This window comes from Dasypus novemcinctus, chromosome 15 (genome assembly GCF_030445035.2).
Source record: "Dasypus novemcinctus isolate mDasNov1 chromosome 15, mDasNov1.1.hap2, whole genome shotgun sequence".
In the NCBI taxonomy this organism is placed as follows: domain Eukaryota; kingdom Metazoa; phylum Chordata; class Mammalia; order Cingulata; family Dasypodidae; genus Dasypus; species Dasypus novemcinctus.
Genome location: NC_080687.1, coordinates 102,721,171 through 102,738,783, shown reverse-complemented (window position 1 = coordinate 102,738,783; position 17,613 = coordinate 102,721,171). Strand labels below are relative to the sequence as shown.

General features: G+C 52.8%; 1 non-coding gene across 1 annotated transcript in view; it reads left to right on the top strand.

The window, feature by feature from the left end:
- Positions 1 to 16,806: 16,806 nt before the first annotated feature.
- LOC101412592 (uncharacterized) overlaps positions 16,807 to 17,613 on the top strand; it is a 45,917-nt gene continuing 45,110 nt past the window's right edge. Inside the window, exons 1-2 of the transcript XR_011645878.1 lie at positions 16,807 to 16,895; positions 17,177 to 17,275. This is a non-coding gene — a transcript (uncharacterized protein). The remainder of the gene's footprint in view (positions 16,896 to 17,176; positions 17,276 to 17,613) is intronic.

Here is a 17,613-nt window from a genome sequence, read left to right as displayed (position 1 = left end):
GGTGTCCAACTGCTTGAGCCACGCCTGCTCCCTGCTTGTGTCTCCTCATTATGTCATCTGGTCGTATCACCTTGCCGCGCTTGCTTGTTGCGTCAGCTCGCTGTCTTGCTCATCTTCTTTAGGAAACACCAGGAACCAAACCCAAGACTGCCTGTGTGCTGGGCAGGCGCCCAATGGCTTGAGTCACATCCGCTTCCCAGAAGTGGATTTTTATGTCCTTCTGTGGCATGAGGAAACTTCACCAGGAGCCAGAATCCACTGCTGCCTCCCATGAGAGCCGGGCATGGGTGCTGGTAGCTGTGGTATGAGGAGAGCAATTTCCTGGTGTTGACTGTAAGTTACTGACCTCTTACTCTGCTCTTCCCTGGATGCTATGCAATGTTCTCCTGGATTCTGGAGTTCTAAAATAGTTGTTTAATAACTATTTAATAGTTGTTCTGCTGGAGGGACCGAGTTCTGGGCCTTGCTACTCATCTTCCCCCAATTTGTTTAAACAAATTAATTTTATTGATATGTATTAATAAAGCACACAATTCATCCAAAGTCAACAATCAGTGGTATTTGGTATAACCACATAGTTGCACATCCATCACTTCAATCATTATTTCCCACAATTTAATATCTTTTTTTGGGGGGGAAATCAATTTTGTAATGAATGATAAAGGTATAAGAAAAAATGTATAGCTAATGAAACTGACCACCAGATTGAGAACCCAAAAGCCTTCAGTTATGATTCTGAATCCCATGGCCCAGAAATATTACATGTCCTCTTCTTTCTCACTCGGGAAACCTTAAGACACACACTCCCACACGTCACGAGCCCGCAGTGTGGGGCAGCCGAGCGCCGGAGCAGCAGGGGCTCACGTGCCGCAGGCGCACCTGCGCGAGCGGGCTCTTTGGGAGGAGGTCCTCCCGACTTCAAGGCTGTCTTTGCTAAGTTCTCAGGCAGTCACAAGGGTTTTCGAAGCATCCCAGAAGTGGGGACCCCTCACTGAAACTCCCAGGCTGCCCGAAGGCTGGTGTGGGATCTCAGATCACCGAAGAAGTCCTTAGGTCCCCACAGGTGGCTTTGACAGGCTACCTGGAGGCAGTTCAGTCATCAGGAACTTTTTTGGGGGGGGGGAGGTACCGGGATCGAACCCAGGACCTCGCACACGGGAAGTAGGTGCTTAACCACTGAGCTACATCCGCTCCCATCAGGAGCTTTTGAACGAAGATACCCGGTTACCCCAGACAAGCCCTTGCCCAAGCAGGCGGCCTACGGAGAGAAGCCGCTGAGTGTAATAGAGGCAGAATGTTATCTGTACTAAGTTTAAAACAGCTTTCCAGGGGGAAATGAGGACAGGCCAATGCAGCCAAAAAGGGTTGGGTGCTGGCTTCGCCCAGAGCTGAGCCACACTGACACCGAGGCTTGCCAGGTGTCCTGTCCTGAACCGGACAGCGTGGTATTTTCGCTTCTGTGGTATTAAAATGCAGCAAAGGCCTGGCTACAAAAATTCACTATTATTTCAGGTGGGCTTTAGCTTACATTTTGATTGATTTTTAATCAGCAGAGGTTTGGAATTTCTGCTTTGAGTTACTATTTCTGCTACGTATTGAATGAACAAGGAACCCTGTAATTCTGAAACATGAAGAATCCTTTTATTTTTCAACATGCAAGTAAAATGTTCCAGCACAAATGTGGAGTACTCTATTAGATGAAGTAATACTCTGTCCCTTAGGACGGGAGGGTCTGGGCGACAAAGGGTTTTTCCCCACTCATTCTCTGTGGGGTGGATATTTTTGTGTTCCTCTTTACCAGTGAAACAGGGAAAACGCTGTCCCCGTTGGCACAATAAGAAGAGCTAACATTTGTTGAGGGTTTACTCCGTGTAGGATACTTCACGTCCTTCCACCACCTTTCTCCCACAATCCCCTCAGGAGGGTGCTCTAAGGGTCCCCATTTTACAGAACAAGAAACAGGCTTAGGGAGCTCAAATACTGAAACCCAAAACTTAGAAGTTACCCTCTTTATTTGCCAGACGCTCCATCCAATTTATTAACAAGTTCCATCAGCTATAACCCCACAATACAGTGCAAAGCTGACCTCGCTTCACCCCAGCTCACACCTCGTTCCCTCTCTTGTTGGACACGAAGTCCGTCTCCAGGCTGCTCTCAGATGCCACTCTCAGCCCTGGTACAGACTTCCGTCCACGCAGCAGCCCACGTGCTGCTTCAAAATGTCAGTCAGATTACTGACTCTCCAACGACTTCCCTTCACGCCGGGAATAAAGCCCACGCTTTGCCCGGGACTTCGGAGGCCCAGGTGGCTCCTGCTTGCTCTGCCGACTCCACTTTCATTCGTTCACTCATTCCCCCACTCCATGCACACTCAGCACGCGCAGGCCCTCTTAGCTCCGGGGTGTAAGGCCCCCTCCGTACAGAGCTTATGTCCCAGTGGGGGAGATCCACATCGAGTGTCCAGAGGAAACGGTGCGGTCGAAGGGGTCCTGGAGAAGAAGGAGGAGAGGGAGAGCGGGATGGGGCCAGGAGCTGCTGCTGGGACTAGGGGACCCCCGAGCAGGCCCCCGAAGGAGAGGAAGAGCTGGGCCAGGTGGATTCCTGAGGACAGACGGTCCAGGCAGAGGGAACAGCCAATGCAGAACCCCTGAGGAGGAGGCGTGCCAGGCGCGTCTGCAGAGCAGCCAGGGGACTGACGTGCTGGAGCAGAGGGCAGCCCACGGGGGAACCTGCAGGAACTCGGACTTTGGTTCTGTGTGGGTGGGGGTCTGGGGAGGAGCAGAAAGTGACAGAGGGGCCAGAGCCACTGCTGGGAGACCAGTTAGGGCTGGAATCATGGATAGGAGCAATAACAATGGTGCGGGTGAGGGTCGTGGCAGCAAGGCGGAGAGGCGCTGAAATGCTGCCCAGAGGTAAGAGGATGAGAGAGAAGACACCCTTGGATTTTTTAATTGATTTTTATTTATTTATTTTAATTTAAAATATTTATTTTTATTGTCTTTTTTAAAAAAAAAGATACACAGATCACACAAAATGTTACATTAAAAAATATAAGCAGGGAAGTGGCTGTGGCTGGATCAGTTGGGCTCCCGTCTACCATAGGGAGGCCCTGGGTTCACGTCCCGGGGCCTCCTTGTGAAGGCAGGCTCCCCCACACGCTACGGAGAGCTGCTAGCCCACAAGTGCCACAGAGGGCCAACTCAGCAAGGTGACGCAACAAAGGAGGGAGACAAGCAAAAAACACAGAAGAGCTCGCAGCAACCAGACACAGAGAGCAGACAGCAAGCAAGCCGCAAGGAGGAAGGGAAATAAAATAAATACACAGAAGAACGCACAGTGAATAGACACGGAGAGCAGACAGCACGCAAAACGCCACAAAGGGGGGGGGGGGTATAAAAAAAGTAAATATATGTAAGAGGCTCCCATCTACCCCACTCACCACCAGCCCCTCGACAACCTCTGTCATCATCGTGGCACATTCGCTGCCTTTGATGAGTACATTTTGGAGCACTGCTGCGCCACATGGGTTACAGTTTACACTCTCCCCCGGTCCACCCAGGGGGCCATGGCAGGACGTACAGTGTCCAGCATCTGTCCCTGCAACATCATTCAGGACAACCCCAAGTTGTAAGGCGATATTGGGAACTGAACCCAGTACCCCATACTTGGAAAGCGGGGGCTCAAGCGCGGGGACCCACGCGCTCCCCTCGCGGGCGGGTCCGACCAGGGGGGCCTCAGCGGCAGAGGCAGCTCCGGGCGCGGAGTCGAGGCCTGCCGGGCTTAGGCTCCAGGACCCGGGAAGAGCCGTGCGCAGGTGGGGGCGAGGGCGAGCAGCGCAAAGGGCATCAGGCCAGGGGGCAGTGGCCAGAGGGGAAGGGGGGCCAAGAGAAGACCCTGTCCCGATGGGAGGAGTCGGAGCAAGGGCGGCTGGCGTGGGATGACACGGAAGGGCTGGGAGGGGGAGAGAAGCCTGCGCCTCCCCGCAGGCGGGGCCCAAGCAGTGGGGGGGGGGGCAGGGGGGGGTGAAGCGGAAAGGAGCTGAGTGTCTCTGCGGGGGTGGCCGGGAAAGTGGCCCTTGGCTCTCGGGAGCCGTGGAAGGCGGCGAGCCGCGGCCGGTGGGGCCCGGGGGAGCCGGGGAGTTGCGGAGGTGGGCGCTGCGGCGGGGGCGCAGGCTCCGAGTGGCGGTGGGCGCGGGGCTTCCCCGTCGTCCTTCTCCCCGACGCCCACTGAGCTCGCAGGCCTCCGGCTGCTCCTGCCACCGGAGCGCTTGCCTTGGCCCCAGGGTGCCTTGCCGGTAGGTCCCTCCACGTCTTCGCAGCGCTCCCTCACCCCGTTTCACTCCCTCGGAGGCTCTTCCTGATCACCCAGCTTAGAGAGCCGCCCCTTCCACCTGTCCGCGGGCCCCTTCACCTGTTCCCGGGCCCCTTCCACGCGTCCCCGGACCCCTCCCACCTGTCCCCGGGCCCCTTCACCTGTGCCGGGCCCCTTCCACCTGTCCCCGGGCCCCTTCACCTCTTCCCGGGCCCCTTCACCTCTTCCCAGGCCCCTTTCACCTGTCCCCAAGCCCCTTCCCACCTGTCCCCAGGTCCCTTCACCTGTCCCCGGACCCCTTCACCTCTTCCCAGGCCCCTTTCACCTGTCCCCAAGCCCCTTCCACCTGTCCCCGGGCCCCTTCACCTGTGCCGGGCCCCTTCCACCTGTCCCGGGCCCCTTCCACCTGTGCCGGGCCCCTTCCCTTTGCCTCCTGGCCGCCACCTGAAGTCCTGCCCGCTCCCTGTTCCTTCCCTGGGCTGGGCTTGGCTCTGCGCCCCACTAGGTGAACCCACGGGGGGCGGCCTGTGCAGTTGCAGGGCCCACGGCTGACGCAGGGTGAACACCTCAGGGATGAGCTGGAGGAACCGCGAAGGAGCAGACGTGCCCAAGGCGACTCCGAGAGCAGGGGACAGCCGGCGGCCACCCCCGGCAGCTGCCCTCGGATGCCTTGCTCTCCAGCACCCCACACCGGGAGAGGAGACGGGGAGGCCAGGGGAGCTGCTGCAGCCCCGGGGCTTTCGGGCCCCGCGTTCTCAGAGGCTTCCCTGGGACAAGTCGGGGGGCCGAAAGGGAAGCAGTCCTGTACTAGAAGAGGCAGAAGGTAGAGCAATAACTCCCGCGACAAAAGGTATCTGAGGGGACGAACCAGCAACAGAGTACAGGTACAGGTGTGACGCAGGGGTCCAGGGCCGTGGAAGCCTTCCATGTCCACGTATTAATGGAGTGCTTTTGGAATTAAAAAATAAAATGAAAAAAAATCTAAAGGTAACAACTGAGAACTGCAGACAATCTGGACATGAACGCAAGCGCAGTGGCATTAAACCAACATTTTCTGGGAGAGCAACCATTTAGATTAAATCATAAGGCAAAGATTGCGAACCCCCCACTTTCTGGGGTACACTTAGACCTTCAGCTTCCTAGGAGCTGCTGTGGTCGTGACACAGTTCTCTGTGTTGCTTTCCGTTTGCTCATCGCTTGGATCCCACGTAGACTCGGCTGCTTCTTGTGGAAGTGCTGCTTCTTTCAAACTTGGTTACAGAAAAAAGAGCTGAGCAAGATCCACCACTGCAGAAGCAGATTCCTACTTTCAAATTTAAGATGGCAAAGTAGGAACACTGAGAGTATTCTTTCAGGGTTGAAACCTCCCAGTGTTCTTGGTACAGTTCTGTTTCTTCACGAGGTCAGTAATGGTGGTGGGTGCACATGTCCAGGGGGCCGCGCAGAGGGCAGGGAGCTGGTCTTGCGGGTGGAGTGTGGACCCAGCCCACTCCGTGTAGCTGGACGACCCGGGTCAAGTCACTCAATCCTGTCACTTCCCTCGTCTGCAAAACTCACGTCACCAAAAACGGACTCAGCTGCAGCCAACACCTACTCTCCAGTTCATCGGACTGGCCCAGGACAGCTAGCAAAGGATGATGATGGACAAGGCCCGTCCCAAGAAGCAGAGTATCTGCAGCTGCAAGCGAGACAGCTGCATCCCTCTGTCCTGTGGGACCTGAGCCCCTCTCAGTTGGAAGCCGAGCGGGCATCACCACCTGTCATCCTCAAGACTGAGGAGTGAACACACATAGGGGGAAGCAACCGTGGACTGAAGTAGACTATTATTCTAGTCACGGAAGAACTTGTAACACTGATATAAAGGCAGTGGCCACCAGAGGTTCTGAGGGAAGAGGGAGGGAAGAATAGGGTAACACAGGGCATTTTGGGGACACTGGAATTGTCCTGCATGACATTGCAATGACGGATACAGGCCATTATTCATTTTGTCAAACTATAAAATGGTGGGGTGCAAAGTGTGAACCATAATGTAACCTACAGGCCATGGTTAGCAGCAGTGCTTCAATAGGTGTTCATCAATTTTAACAAATGTACCGCACTAATGAAGGATGTTGATAATGGGGGAGTGGGGGAGGGGAACGGGTGGGGTATATGGGAATTCCCTGTATTTTTTCTATAACATTTATATAATCTAAAGCTTCTTTTTTAAAAAAATACACCTCACCTAGGAGGTGGCCGTGATGACTGACTGAAATGATGCGCAGGTGTCATCGTGCAAATTGCTGGCAGGCCGCTTCGTGTTCTGAGTTGTGCTGTTGTTCTAGCCCTGTTGTCCCCAGAGAGGTCGACCCTATAATTTATCATCGAAACTGGGACACTTTGGAGAATGAAAGGAGACACAAACGAGAGAGGCCTCTGGACCCAGGGGATTAAGTGGGGACCTTCCCCAGGCCAGCCTGGATGAGTAGCCCACGGGGAAGCCTTGCTCTCTCCTGTCCTGCCAGCTTAAACTTTGGCAAAGGGCCCCTCTCTCTGCCCAGGTCTTTCCTAGGAGAGTAAACTAGGTGGGACAGCACTGATTCTGCAGGGGCAGGGGGGACCCCAGAGTGGGGTTATGAGGGAACCCTTTTTCTGGGGACCAGACTACATGGATTCAGGCTACTTACTGTGTTCACGTCTCTTTGGTGCTTCCCAGCGTGGTGATACCCAAACTTGCAGGAATCTAAAGATAACTGTCATTACTTAAAAATACCGGGAAGCAGTTTGGCTCAAGTGTTTGGGTTCCCATCTACCATATGGGTTCGAGTCCCAGGGCCTCCTGGTGAAGGCGAGCTGGCCCACACCACGGAGAGCCGGCGACCCACATGGCGTGGAGAGCTGGGGGCGCAAGATGACGCAAAAAAGGGAGACTCAGAGGAGAGACAGTGATAGACAAAGCAGACCAGGGAGCTGAGGTGGCTCAAGAAACCAAGTACCTTGACTAGCAATCGAAGAAAATGTGGCATTGGTGTGGAGAAAGTGGCCGTGGTGGCTGCTGGGGGTGGGGAATGGGAGGAAGAGATGGGGAGGCGTTTTCAGGACTTGGAATTGTCCTGGGTGGTGCTGCAGGGACAGTTACCAGACATTGTATGTCCTCCCATGGCCCACTGGATGGAACGTGGGAGAGTGTGGGCTATGGTGTGGACCATTGACCATGAGGTGCAGCGATGCCCAGAGATGTATTCACCAAATGCAATGAATGTGTCATGATGATGGAGGAGAATGTTGCTATGGGGGGAGGAGTGGGGGGAGTGGCGTGGGGGGTATATGGGGACCTTATATTTTTTGAATGTAATATTAAAAAAATAAATAAAGACAAAAAAAAAAAAAGAAACCGAGTAGCTCTCTCCCACACTGGAGGTCCCGGGATCGAGAAGAAAAGCCTAGCAGACACGGAAAGAACACACAATGAATGGACACAGAGAGCAGTCAGCAAACACGAACAAGGCCGGGCAGGGCGGGGATAAAAAAAAAGTGTGACTTCACTTTAAAAAAAAAAACCAAACCATCCCCAGGTCTGCTGTGTAGACCTCCTCAGTAATCTCCTGGGATTCTGTGTATCTAAACTAATGTCCTGGGCAGTCTCTGCGCTGGCAAGGTAGGGAAACACCGCCCTTACCTTTAGAAAAGTCGCTGAAACTTTCCAGTGTTGACTGAGCTGTGCCGTGGGATGGACGCAGATGCCTTCTGTCACCTCCTGCTTGGGCCTCAGCTAGGAGGAGCAAGGCTGGGAGGAGGCTGCGACAGAGCCGAGATAATCAGCCAGAGATTCCCAAAGAAGACACGGTCCCCGGCGAGGGGCGGGTTGGCTCTGCCCCCACCCGGGCAGCCACCCGGGGTCTCTTTTTCCGTATCATCCTTGGAGGAGCCAAGCCTTATTTTTAGAGTAAAGCCAGTGATTCCAGGCCCCTGTCCTTCCTCTTGCTTGTTGCTTCTTTCCCCACCAGGCTTCTAGATTGTTTGTCCTCTGGTCTCCCCTTCCTTAATCCCCCTTCACTGGGGCTGCGGAGGGGCTGCGGTCGGGGAGTGGGGAGCGGAGGCCTAACTGGCACAGTTTCGGGCTGGGTGGTGGGAAAGTTTTGGAAATGGAGGGTGGTGATGGGAGCACAGCGCTGAGCAGCAATCAGCAGCACTGAGCTCCTCATCTGAATGTGGATCAAAGCGGGGACTCTCAGGGTGTGTACAGTCACTAGGATAAAAATGAAACAACAATATAGGACGGACAACACAGTGAGCCCGAGCGGAAACCACGGACTGTAGTTGATAGTACAATATAATATTCTTTCATTAGTTGTAACCCACGTGCCCCACTCATGCAAGGAGTTAATAACGGGGGGATATATGCGAACTGTGTCTTTTCTGCATGATTTTCCTGTAAACCTAAAACTTCTCTAATGAAAAAAAATTATATTAAAAAAAAAAAGACCAACCTGAGTATTAATCCAGGCGCTACCTCTACCAGCTGTGTGACCCTGGGCGGGTTAATGCACTACTGCAAGCCTCAGTTTCCCCCACTGTGATAGTAAAATGAGTTAATTCAAGAAAAGCGGCTAACATAGTCCCTGCCATGCAGCAGGCAATAGCCCCTTCTCAGCCCCTCCACCCCCCCTGCCCCCCTGCCCCCCCCACTCTAGAGCTGACCTTTCTCAAAATCATTAGTAACCCAAGAGGAGGAGTCTATGGCCACTTTTTTAGCGCTCAGTTTCTTTCTCTTGTCAACAATTAGGGCCATACTCCGGCTCCTGAAATTCTGGTTCTTTTCCTGTATTTACGCCATTGTCCCGGTGTTATCCCCCTGGATCTTCTTCCTTTCCACACCTTACACCTAAGTTCTCCTGGACTTAGGCAGGTATCAGTTTCTTATGAAGATCCCAGGAAGAAGCAAGTGGTTACCGGAGCATCTTAGGTGAGGAATGCAAGGTGAGGCGCTACATGTTTAAAATGGAGGGGTGGGGGGAGGCAGGGGAGGAGGCGGGAATAAGAGGTGGAACAGGGGGCATTTGGGGGACATTGGAATTGCCCTGCATGACAGTGCAATGATGCATACAGGCCATTATACATTTTGTGAAAACCTATAACATTGTGTGATGCAAAGTGGACACTATAAACCGGAGAGCATGGTTAAATAGCAGAGCTTCCATATGTGCTCATCAACTGTAACCTTTTTAGTTACTGGCTTATAGCAACAGAAATTGCAGTATATAGTTACTGAGGTCAGTGAAGTTTTTAGGGGAAACTGGTTTCTTCCATGACCTGCTGCTTTTAGGGTTCTCTACGCTCAGGTGGGAGGCCCCCACTTTCCAGTCCTTGGAGATAACTGTACGCTGGTGGCCACTGGGCTGGATGAACGGACATCCAACCCCGAAGGCCAAGCACTGCACCTGGGGCCATTTCCATAAAGTTCGTGGGGTCCTTCTGGGCTATTTCCTGCGGTAGGGAAATTGGAGTCCACGCCTGGATAGTTGTGGCAGTTTGGTATGGTTTATGAATTCCAAAATTAGATACTGGATTGTGTTTGTGAGCTGGTCTCTTCCTCTGGGCATGTTAGATTCTATTAGACTCAGAGGTCTGACTTTCACTTTATTAACTCGGGATTAGGGTAGCTTGGTTTGAGCCCTGCCTAGTGCTAGCCTACAGCTGTGAGCTGTATAAACGGATGCTTAGTCAAAGACAGGGGAGGAGACCCACGGGAGAGGAGAAGGCAGAGAGTTTAGTTTTGGATGCTGGGGGGGGGGGGGGGGGGCTGAGCCATTTTTCCTAATAGTTTGCAGCTGAAAGGACTAGAGCCCTGAATAGCTGAGAAAGCCCAGAAAGCAAAGAGCTCTGGAGAGAGACGAGCGTTACCCCAGCCTACAGCTGAGACCAGGAGGAGCTGGGCCCACGGAGCCTTGGGAGGAAGAGGAGGCTGAGCCCTGGCCGGGCGGGCTGCTGTCTTGCTCCATCCTGTGGCAACAGACTTTGGTGAGGAAAGTAACTTACGCTTTATGGCCTGGTGACTGTAAGCTCTTACCTTTCTACTGCCAGCAGAGTTCTGGTACTCTGCCTCAGCAGCCCTGCGGCTGAGACAATAGTCCGGAGAGGACGCAGGGCTGCCAACACCAGTGGAAGGACCAGGCACAGGGGTCTCGGATTTGCCTTCCCCCCTCCGTGGGGAGAAGTTGCCATGGATACAGAGAGGGGAGACGAGAGTGATCCCACTGCAGGGGTGCGCAGGCACCCTGCACCCAGGGGAGGCCAGGCCTGAGATAGCCACAAGCCAGGACAAGCTCCGTTTAGCACTAGCACCACAAGAGCGAGCGTTCAGGCCTAATCCCCCCAGTTACAGCAATTTTAGATATTGCCCTTGTTCTGTTTTATGCTATAAAGACACCTATATAATATTCTTGTCTTAACTCTTATTTGCAGCTTTTAGTAAATTTTCCCTTAAAAGCCACCTGGGCACTTTTGTTCATTAAGCAATTGAAACCACGCTAGGAGGATCTTTACTGTTGCCCCTATTTCCTGGTAATGACCTAGTTCCGTGTTTGTGATTTCTTTTGTACGAATACATTCCAGTCCAGGGCAGGGGAGCGCTGGACTGCGAAGCCTCGCGTCCGCGCGTCCGTCCTTCCGTTTTGACGGCAGCTTCGCAGCGCCCTGCGCCCCGGGAGGAGCGGCGCGCGGGTTGGCAGCGCGGAGGGAAGCGCGCCCGTGCCGCGCGAGGGGCTGGAGGCCTGCAGCCGGCCCGCGCCCGGAGCCCGGAGCCCGGCGCCGAGGCCAGCCTGCGCGGGGAGCGGATCCTCGGGCTCTGCCGCGAGCGGGCGGCGCGGCCTCGGCGGCTCCTTTTTCCCTGGGGAGAAGCGGGCCCAGCGTCTAGCCTGCCACGGCCCGTGGCCGCGTCGCGAACTGCAGCTCAGCCGAAATGGGCCCCTGAATTCCAGTTAGACTTGCGCTAAAGGGAAGGAGGGCGCAGGCAGGGCCCCGCGCGTCCGCGCTGGGCACGAGGGGGCGGCCCGCCACGGCAGGTGCAGGCGAGCCTGCTGCCCGGCCTGGGCGCGCCTCCTGCCCTCCTCCCCGGAGGCCCCGGCTCCGTTGTCGAGGACCGAGAAAGCTAGCTGGAAAAGGGAGGGCATGGAGGAGTGGGGGCCCACGGAGTTTTTGCAGCTTGCTGTGGCTGTTGGAGGCAGACTGGCGAATAAAGTGCCTTCCCTGGAGAAATCGTCCTTGTCTAGGGTCAGGATTTACCAAAGGGTGGGTTATCTGTCTATCTATTTTTTATTGGCTCTACCAGCTCTCTTTGAGATAAAGCTGGTTTTTAGGCTCTGCTCTTGAGTAATTTTCTGAACTGACTATAATTGACCGGTTTGGTGGTGCATTTCCCATCCCTTTTATGAGACATGTGCCTACATGTTCCCGGCCCGTGGCCCTGCCTGTGTCCACCTTCCCTTTAGCACAAGTTTAACTGGAATTCAGGGGCCCATTTTGGCTGAGCTGCAATTTGTAATGTGGCCACGTGCCGTGGCAGGCTAGAGGCTGTGCCCGCTTTTTTCCAGGGAAAAAGGGAGACGTTTGTCAGCCAGTCGGGCGCCCTAGACTCCGGCCTGACTCAACCTTTGCCCTCCAAGCCGAATTGCCCAAGCCTCTTCGGTCTTGGAGAGTCTGGAGACCTTGCTCTGGTGGCGGGCATCTGAGACACAGCGGCCCTGCCGCCGCTGGGCAGCCTATGGGCCCTGGGTCTCGGGAGACGCCTGGATCTGGGTTCTGGACTGCCACCACGCCGACCCTCTTCCCTAGGAAAGGGGCTGTTCTGAAACCCTCCTTTCTGCCTACTTTTGCAGAGGTTTTAGGAAGTGGCCGTGAGAGCGAGCTTATTTTATGGCCACTGCCAGGGGCTGAGTTTGCAGTTAAACTGGGCATTAAGAAGGTAATGGGGGAAACGGACTTGGCCCAGTGGTTAGGGTGTCTGTCTACCGCATGGGAGGTCCAAGGTTCAAACCCCGGGCCTCCTTAACCCGTGTGCAGCTGGCCCATGCGCAGTGCTGATGTGCACAAGGAGCGCCCTGCCACACAGGGGTGTCCCCCGCATAGGGGAGCCCCCACGCGCAAGGAGTGCGCCCTGTAAGGAGAGCCGCCCAGCGCGAAAGAAAGTGCAGCCTGCCCAGGAATGGCGCCGCACACACGGAGAGCTGACACAACAAGATGACGCAACAAAAAGAAACACAGATTCCTGTGCCGCTGATGACAACAGAAGCGGACAAAGAAGACACAGCAAATAGACACAGAGAACAGACAACCAGGGTGGGTGGGGGAGGGGAGAGAAAGAAATAAATCTTAAAAAAAAAAAAAAAAGGTAATGGATTAAGAGAAACCTCAGGCCCTCCCAGGGACTGAGTCAAGAACTCAGGGGCCTTGCTAATAAAATGAAAAGAGGGCACAGACAAGCTATAATGAAAAGTTTAGACTCTCCAGTCCTTGCCAGGTGTCAGGGAGCATTACCCACCTCTATTCCTGGCTGGCTTGCCACGTTATGTTACCAGAGCTGGTGTCCAGGTTCCTGGCTATGTCGCATACGGGAATTTAAGGACATGCCATAGGGTAGGCAAGGGGGTAGAGAGTTTATTAAGAAATTAGAAAAGAGGTTGTATGCAACCTGAGATGTGGGTGCGGGCGTGCTACAGGATGAGATGCATGCTCCCTCTCTAGGGGCTTCTGGTTTTATTGGCTATCATTGGGGGTTAGGGTTTATGCTGATCAGAGTATTTAGGCCAAAGTGGGGGAATTTTAATGGGTAGTTTTTTTTAGGGGTTGGTGTCTGGTGGTGATGGGCATCTGGCTATTTCTCTTGAGCCCTGCTGCAGTTTGCTGCACGAGGGCCTTGTGAAAATAGGTGGGCAGTATGGGAATTTCCTGTCTTTCTCCTTCTTTCTGCTGGGTGGGTCCTGCAAGCTGTGTTCTCATAACTTGTTTATGCACATCAGCAGGCACCAGCTGCTGGTGCTACTGAGCTGATGGGTGAATGCTATAAGCTGCCTCCTGATAAGGTGCCTGTGTCGAATGCAGCAGGGTGCTCCTTTATCTTCTACTGGGTGGTGTTTGTGTGGAAATTTGTTCAGTTTTCCGCCTCTCCTCCTTAGGTCTCTATTCTATCCTGCCTCACACTTTGTCATCATAACTGAAAATTTTCAAGATAAAAGTGGAGCATATCATGATTATGAACTTAAAAGAACAATTCTAAGAAATAATTTACACAAACCAAGCTTGTATACAATTGCAAATATATAATATTTATTAGGTTTTACCTGAATGAATACTTTCTTAAGGATCCTTATAAAGTTACTCGTCATCAAGAACAAAATTCTACATATATGGGAATGACATTTACAAAACGTTTAATTAACATAATTGAATGTAATTAATCATTGTTAAAACATCAAAACAAAGCACTATATTTCAAAGGGTACATATGTAATGATTTTTAAAGCTCTAGTGAGGCATATTTTAAAGCATAGCTAAGCAAAATATTACCTTTAGTTACACAATATAGATCATTAGAGTTAGACAAATTTTTATATATATTATTGATATGTAAACATAATTGATATATAAATACATGTACACACATATAATCTCATCTTGGAGAATTTTAGGGAAATACTTGCCATAAGTAAATTCTTTCTGCATTAAAATCTCTTTACACATTGAGAATTTAAAGAACAATATATTTGATATTTAAAGGGTTCAGTAGGACCTAACCAGATACACTGTACTTTGATATACATTATTGCATTATAAAAAAACTATAATATTCAATAACCTCAAAAGTATTAAAGAAAATTTTTTCCCTTAAATCGTGGACCTGCTACCAGATTAATTTTCTTAAAATTCTCCTTTCACCTTGTCAGTGCTCCATGGGTAATTATTCAGTGGCTTCTCACTTCCTTCAGGATGAAGTGCAACTCTTTATTCTGACATTCAAAACATTCCAAGGTTTGGCCTCAACCTTTACCTCCAAACTTTTCTTTCCGGGTGAGGTCCAGCTCTCCTCTGCCCCGAGTGTGGGCGAGGCTCATGCCCACAGCAGAGTGGGAATGTCTCCCGCTTTCTTTCCGGGTCTGGCTCAACTCCCACGCCCTCTGTGAAAGCTTCCTTGGGGGTTTCTGGTGTTTTCCTCTGCCCTTGTCTTTTTACAGGGGAGAAAACTGAGGCTTAGCGATGCTAAGTAACTTGAGCTAGATTTTGATAACTGAACTGATTTCAAACCTTCTGTTTACATAAGTATGTGTTGTGGCCAGGAATTCTAGTGGGGAATGTTGGGGAATGCATTCATGATTTTATCAGCTCGAGGAGGGACAGAATGACAATGTCCCATTGTATCTGGGGAGGCTCACACAATTGCTCCAGGCTTAGTTATTAGATCTTACTCACTTTGACAATTTACATTTTAGTGTATACCAAATTTTTACCATTGTCAAGGCTCAGGACAAAAACCGTGTCATGAAATCAACACAGCAACAAGACTTTACTATCTGTGTTCTGAGCCTCGTTAGTTTACTGCTTTGAAAAACACTCAGTAGAAGGAAATTCCAGTGTGACTAGAACGTTGACCATTCCTCAGTCTTATCCCTAACAAGATCTAGTTATAGTGTGCCCTTATAGGGCACACTACAAGGGCACACGTAGTGTGTATACCCTTGAATTACGCTTTTCCTAAGTTTTCTGAATGTTGATTTGTGTATTAGGACCATGGGAGTAGAGAGAGAAATTTGTTCTTCTTTTGCAGTTTTACAGGCTTGAGAGAGTTTAATATACGATGTTTTTTCTTTCCTTTGTAGTGAATTTTGTTTAACCATCTAGGGATTCCAGTGTAGATTTAACAAGTACTTTATATTTTTTGGGGCAGAAGTTAGCTAATTAGTATCTCTTACCAACCAGATCTAACAATATATATAGTATTCAAATATGTTAAGGATAATTCATGGCTTGAATTAAGCTTTAATTCTTGTCATCTTTAATATTGGGCTATTTTAAGTGTTTCTATAGTTTTCTGTTTTTTAAAGTAATGATAATTTAATAGAGGTAGGGGTGCAGTTTGCATTGTAATGATGCTGTAGGAAAAAAAAAACCTATGCCAGGAATCTGACCTTTCCCTCTTTGCTTTTACCTTGGAGAAGTCGTTTCACCAGCTTCCTTATCTGTAGGATGGTGGTAGTTTCCATCTGACTGTGTCCTTTTGAAGACTGAACGACAAATTACAGGAACTGCTCTATCAATGAGAAGTTAGGTTTATTAGCTTGCTGAATGAAGCAAGGGCGCTAGCACAGAGAAGTAGGGCGTTTCGGGGAGAGAGCGGGGAGAGCCTTTCTGCGTGGTATAGAGGCTGAGCATTTCAAGTCAAGGCGCTCAAGTGATGGAGGGCGGGCCTTGACACGCTACTCTTCTCTTCCAAAGCCCGTTTCCCCAAAGGATGTGTCTGTGTGTCCGTGCACGAGCGAGCTCAATGCCAGGTTGGCTTCGTACTTGTCTCCTCCTGGACTTTGAGCTTCTCCTCCTGCCCGAGCTCGTAAGCTTTGGAGAGGGGCCACCTCTTTATCATTCACCTCTGCACACGGATCAGAACTGCTCTTTGGCGGGTGCTTAGTGAGTCTGGCGGTAAACCAGGCCTCCAGGGAGTTTGGACGTCAGAATAAAGAAGTTAGCGACTAAATAACCCTTGGCGGTGGATACTCTGAACCCAGCTTTTAAGTTCTTCCTTTCCTCCGAAGGGAAGCGCAGTAGCGCGGAGCTCTTTTCCCTAAAGGAAACCTTTAAAGGGAGTCGGGTCGCTAGGGCGCAGCCCAAGGCCCTGAAGACTGGGTGCCGGCTCGCCCGCGCACGTGGGCGCGAGACGCCGAGCCCCGCGCCTGGGCCGCGCTCTTCCCGCCGCGGCTCGTCTGGATGCCGGTGAAGTGGTGTGAAGGGTTGGGCTTTTTTTTTTGTTCCTAAAAATTGAACGAACAAAAAAAAAAGTACAACAATCCAAACCCAACGATCTTATTGAGCGTCAGTAACGGGAGCGTGTCCCCGGCTGGCTCCACCGCAGATGGCGCTGCCTCGGTCGCCGCCGCCCGGTCGCTCGGCAGCTCCCGCCCGCGCGCCGCCCGACCCCGCCGCCAGCAAGGCGCAGGCGCGGCGGCGCAGCCCCTGGGGGGAGGGGAGAGGGAGGGGGGAGGGGGAGGGGGGAGGGGAGGGGAGGGGGAGGGGGGGAGAGGGGAGAGGGAAGAGGGAGGGGGAGGGAGGGGGAGGGGACGGGCAGCCCCGGAACCCCCGCCTCCGGCCCGCGAGCTGCTGGGGCGCGGCGGCGGTCGGCGACACCGGAAGGCGTCCTTCGCCTGGTCCCTTCTCCCGCGGGAGCCGCGAGGCTGGGGAAGCGAACAGGGGCGGAGACCGGAGGCGCTGCGGGCAGAGGGGAGCGGCGGCGGGGCGGGGCGGGGCGGGCGAGTCCATCTTGCCGCCGTGCGGGCGCGGGCGCGGGCCGGAGGCGCAGCGGCCACGCGGCTCCGCGGCCCTCCGCCTGGCTGCGGGTCCGAGTAAGTACCCGCCGCTGGGCTCCTTCCCGGGAGGGCTGGGCGGGCCGGGCTGCCGAGCCCGGGGCCGCTCCGCGGCCAGTCGGCCGCCTGGAGGAGGAGCGGCGCGCGTGGACCAGGGGCCGGAGCACGCCCCGGCGCCGCGCACCCGGAAGGCCTCCCGGCGCCGTGGGCCGGGGCGGCGGCCGGCGGCCGTTTCTGCGCGGGCGGGCGGTTGAGAACGTGGCGAGCCGAGCTGCGGCCTGCGCGCCCGTGCTCCAGACGCTGCTCTGCTTTCTTCGCAGTAACCCGTGGTCTTGTCAGTTACAACGTGAGAAAAGCCTGCTTGCTTTACCCCGGGAAATAGTAACCCTGCCGAATACACCTGCTTGCAGGGGACAGAGGTAAACAATGCTCCCCCTATGTCATCCTCAAATTAAAAAAAAATTTCTCTTAGGCCCACAACCTTTCAAAACGGAACGATGTAGAATGTGTATTCACACTCACTTCTCTCTTGGCGGTCTTTGTTCTTGTCATATTTTGTCAAAACTCAAAAAAAAAAAAAAAAAAGGAAAACATACTTGGAAATTGTCAGTGTGGGAACTGTTTGACATGCACTATAACCGAGGAGGATTTATGTTCCAAAGAAAGGGAGAGGCTTGAGCAGCATTCCCCCACCGCTTCCCCCGCTGCAGTGCCTGGTAAATGGTCAGGCGGCTAAGGCTTGTAGAAAGGGGCTTGC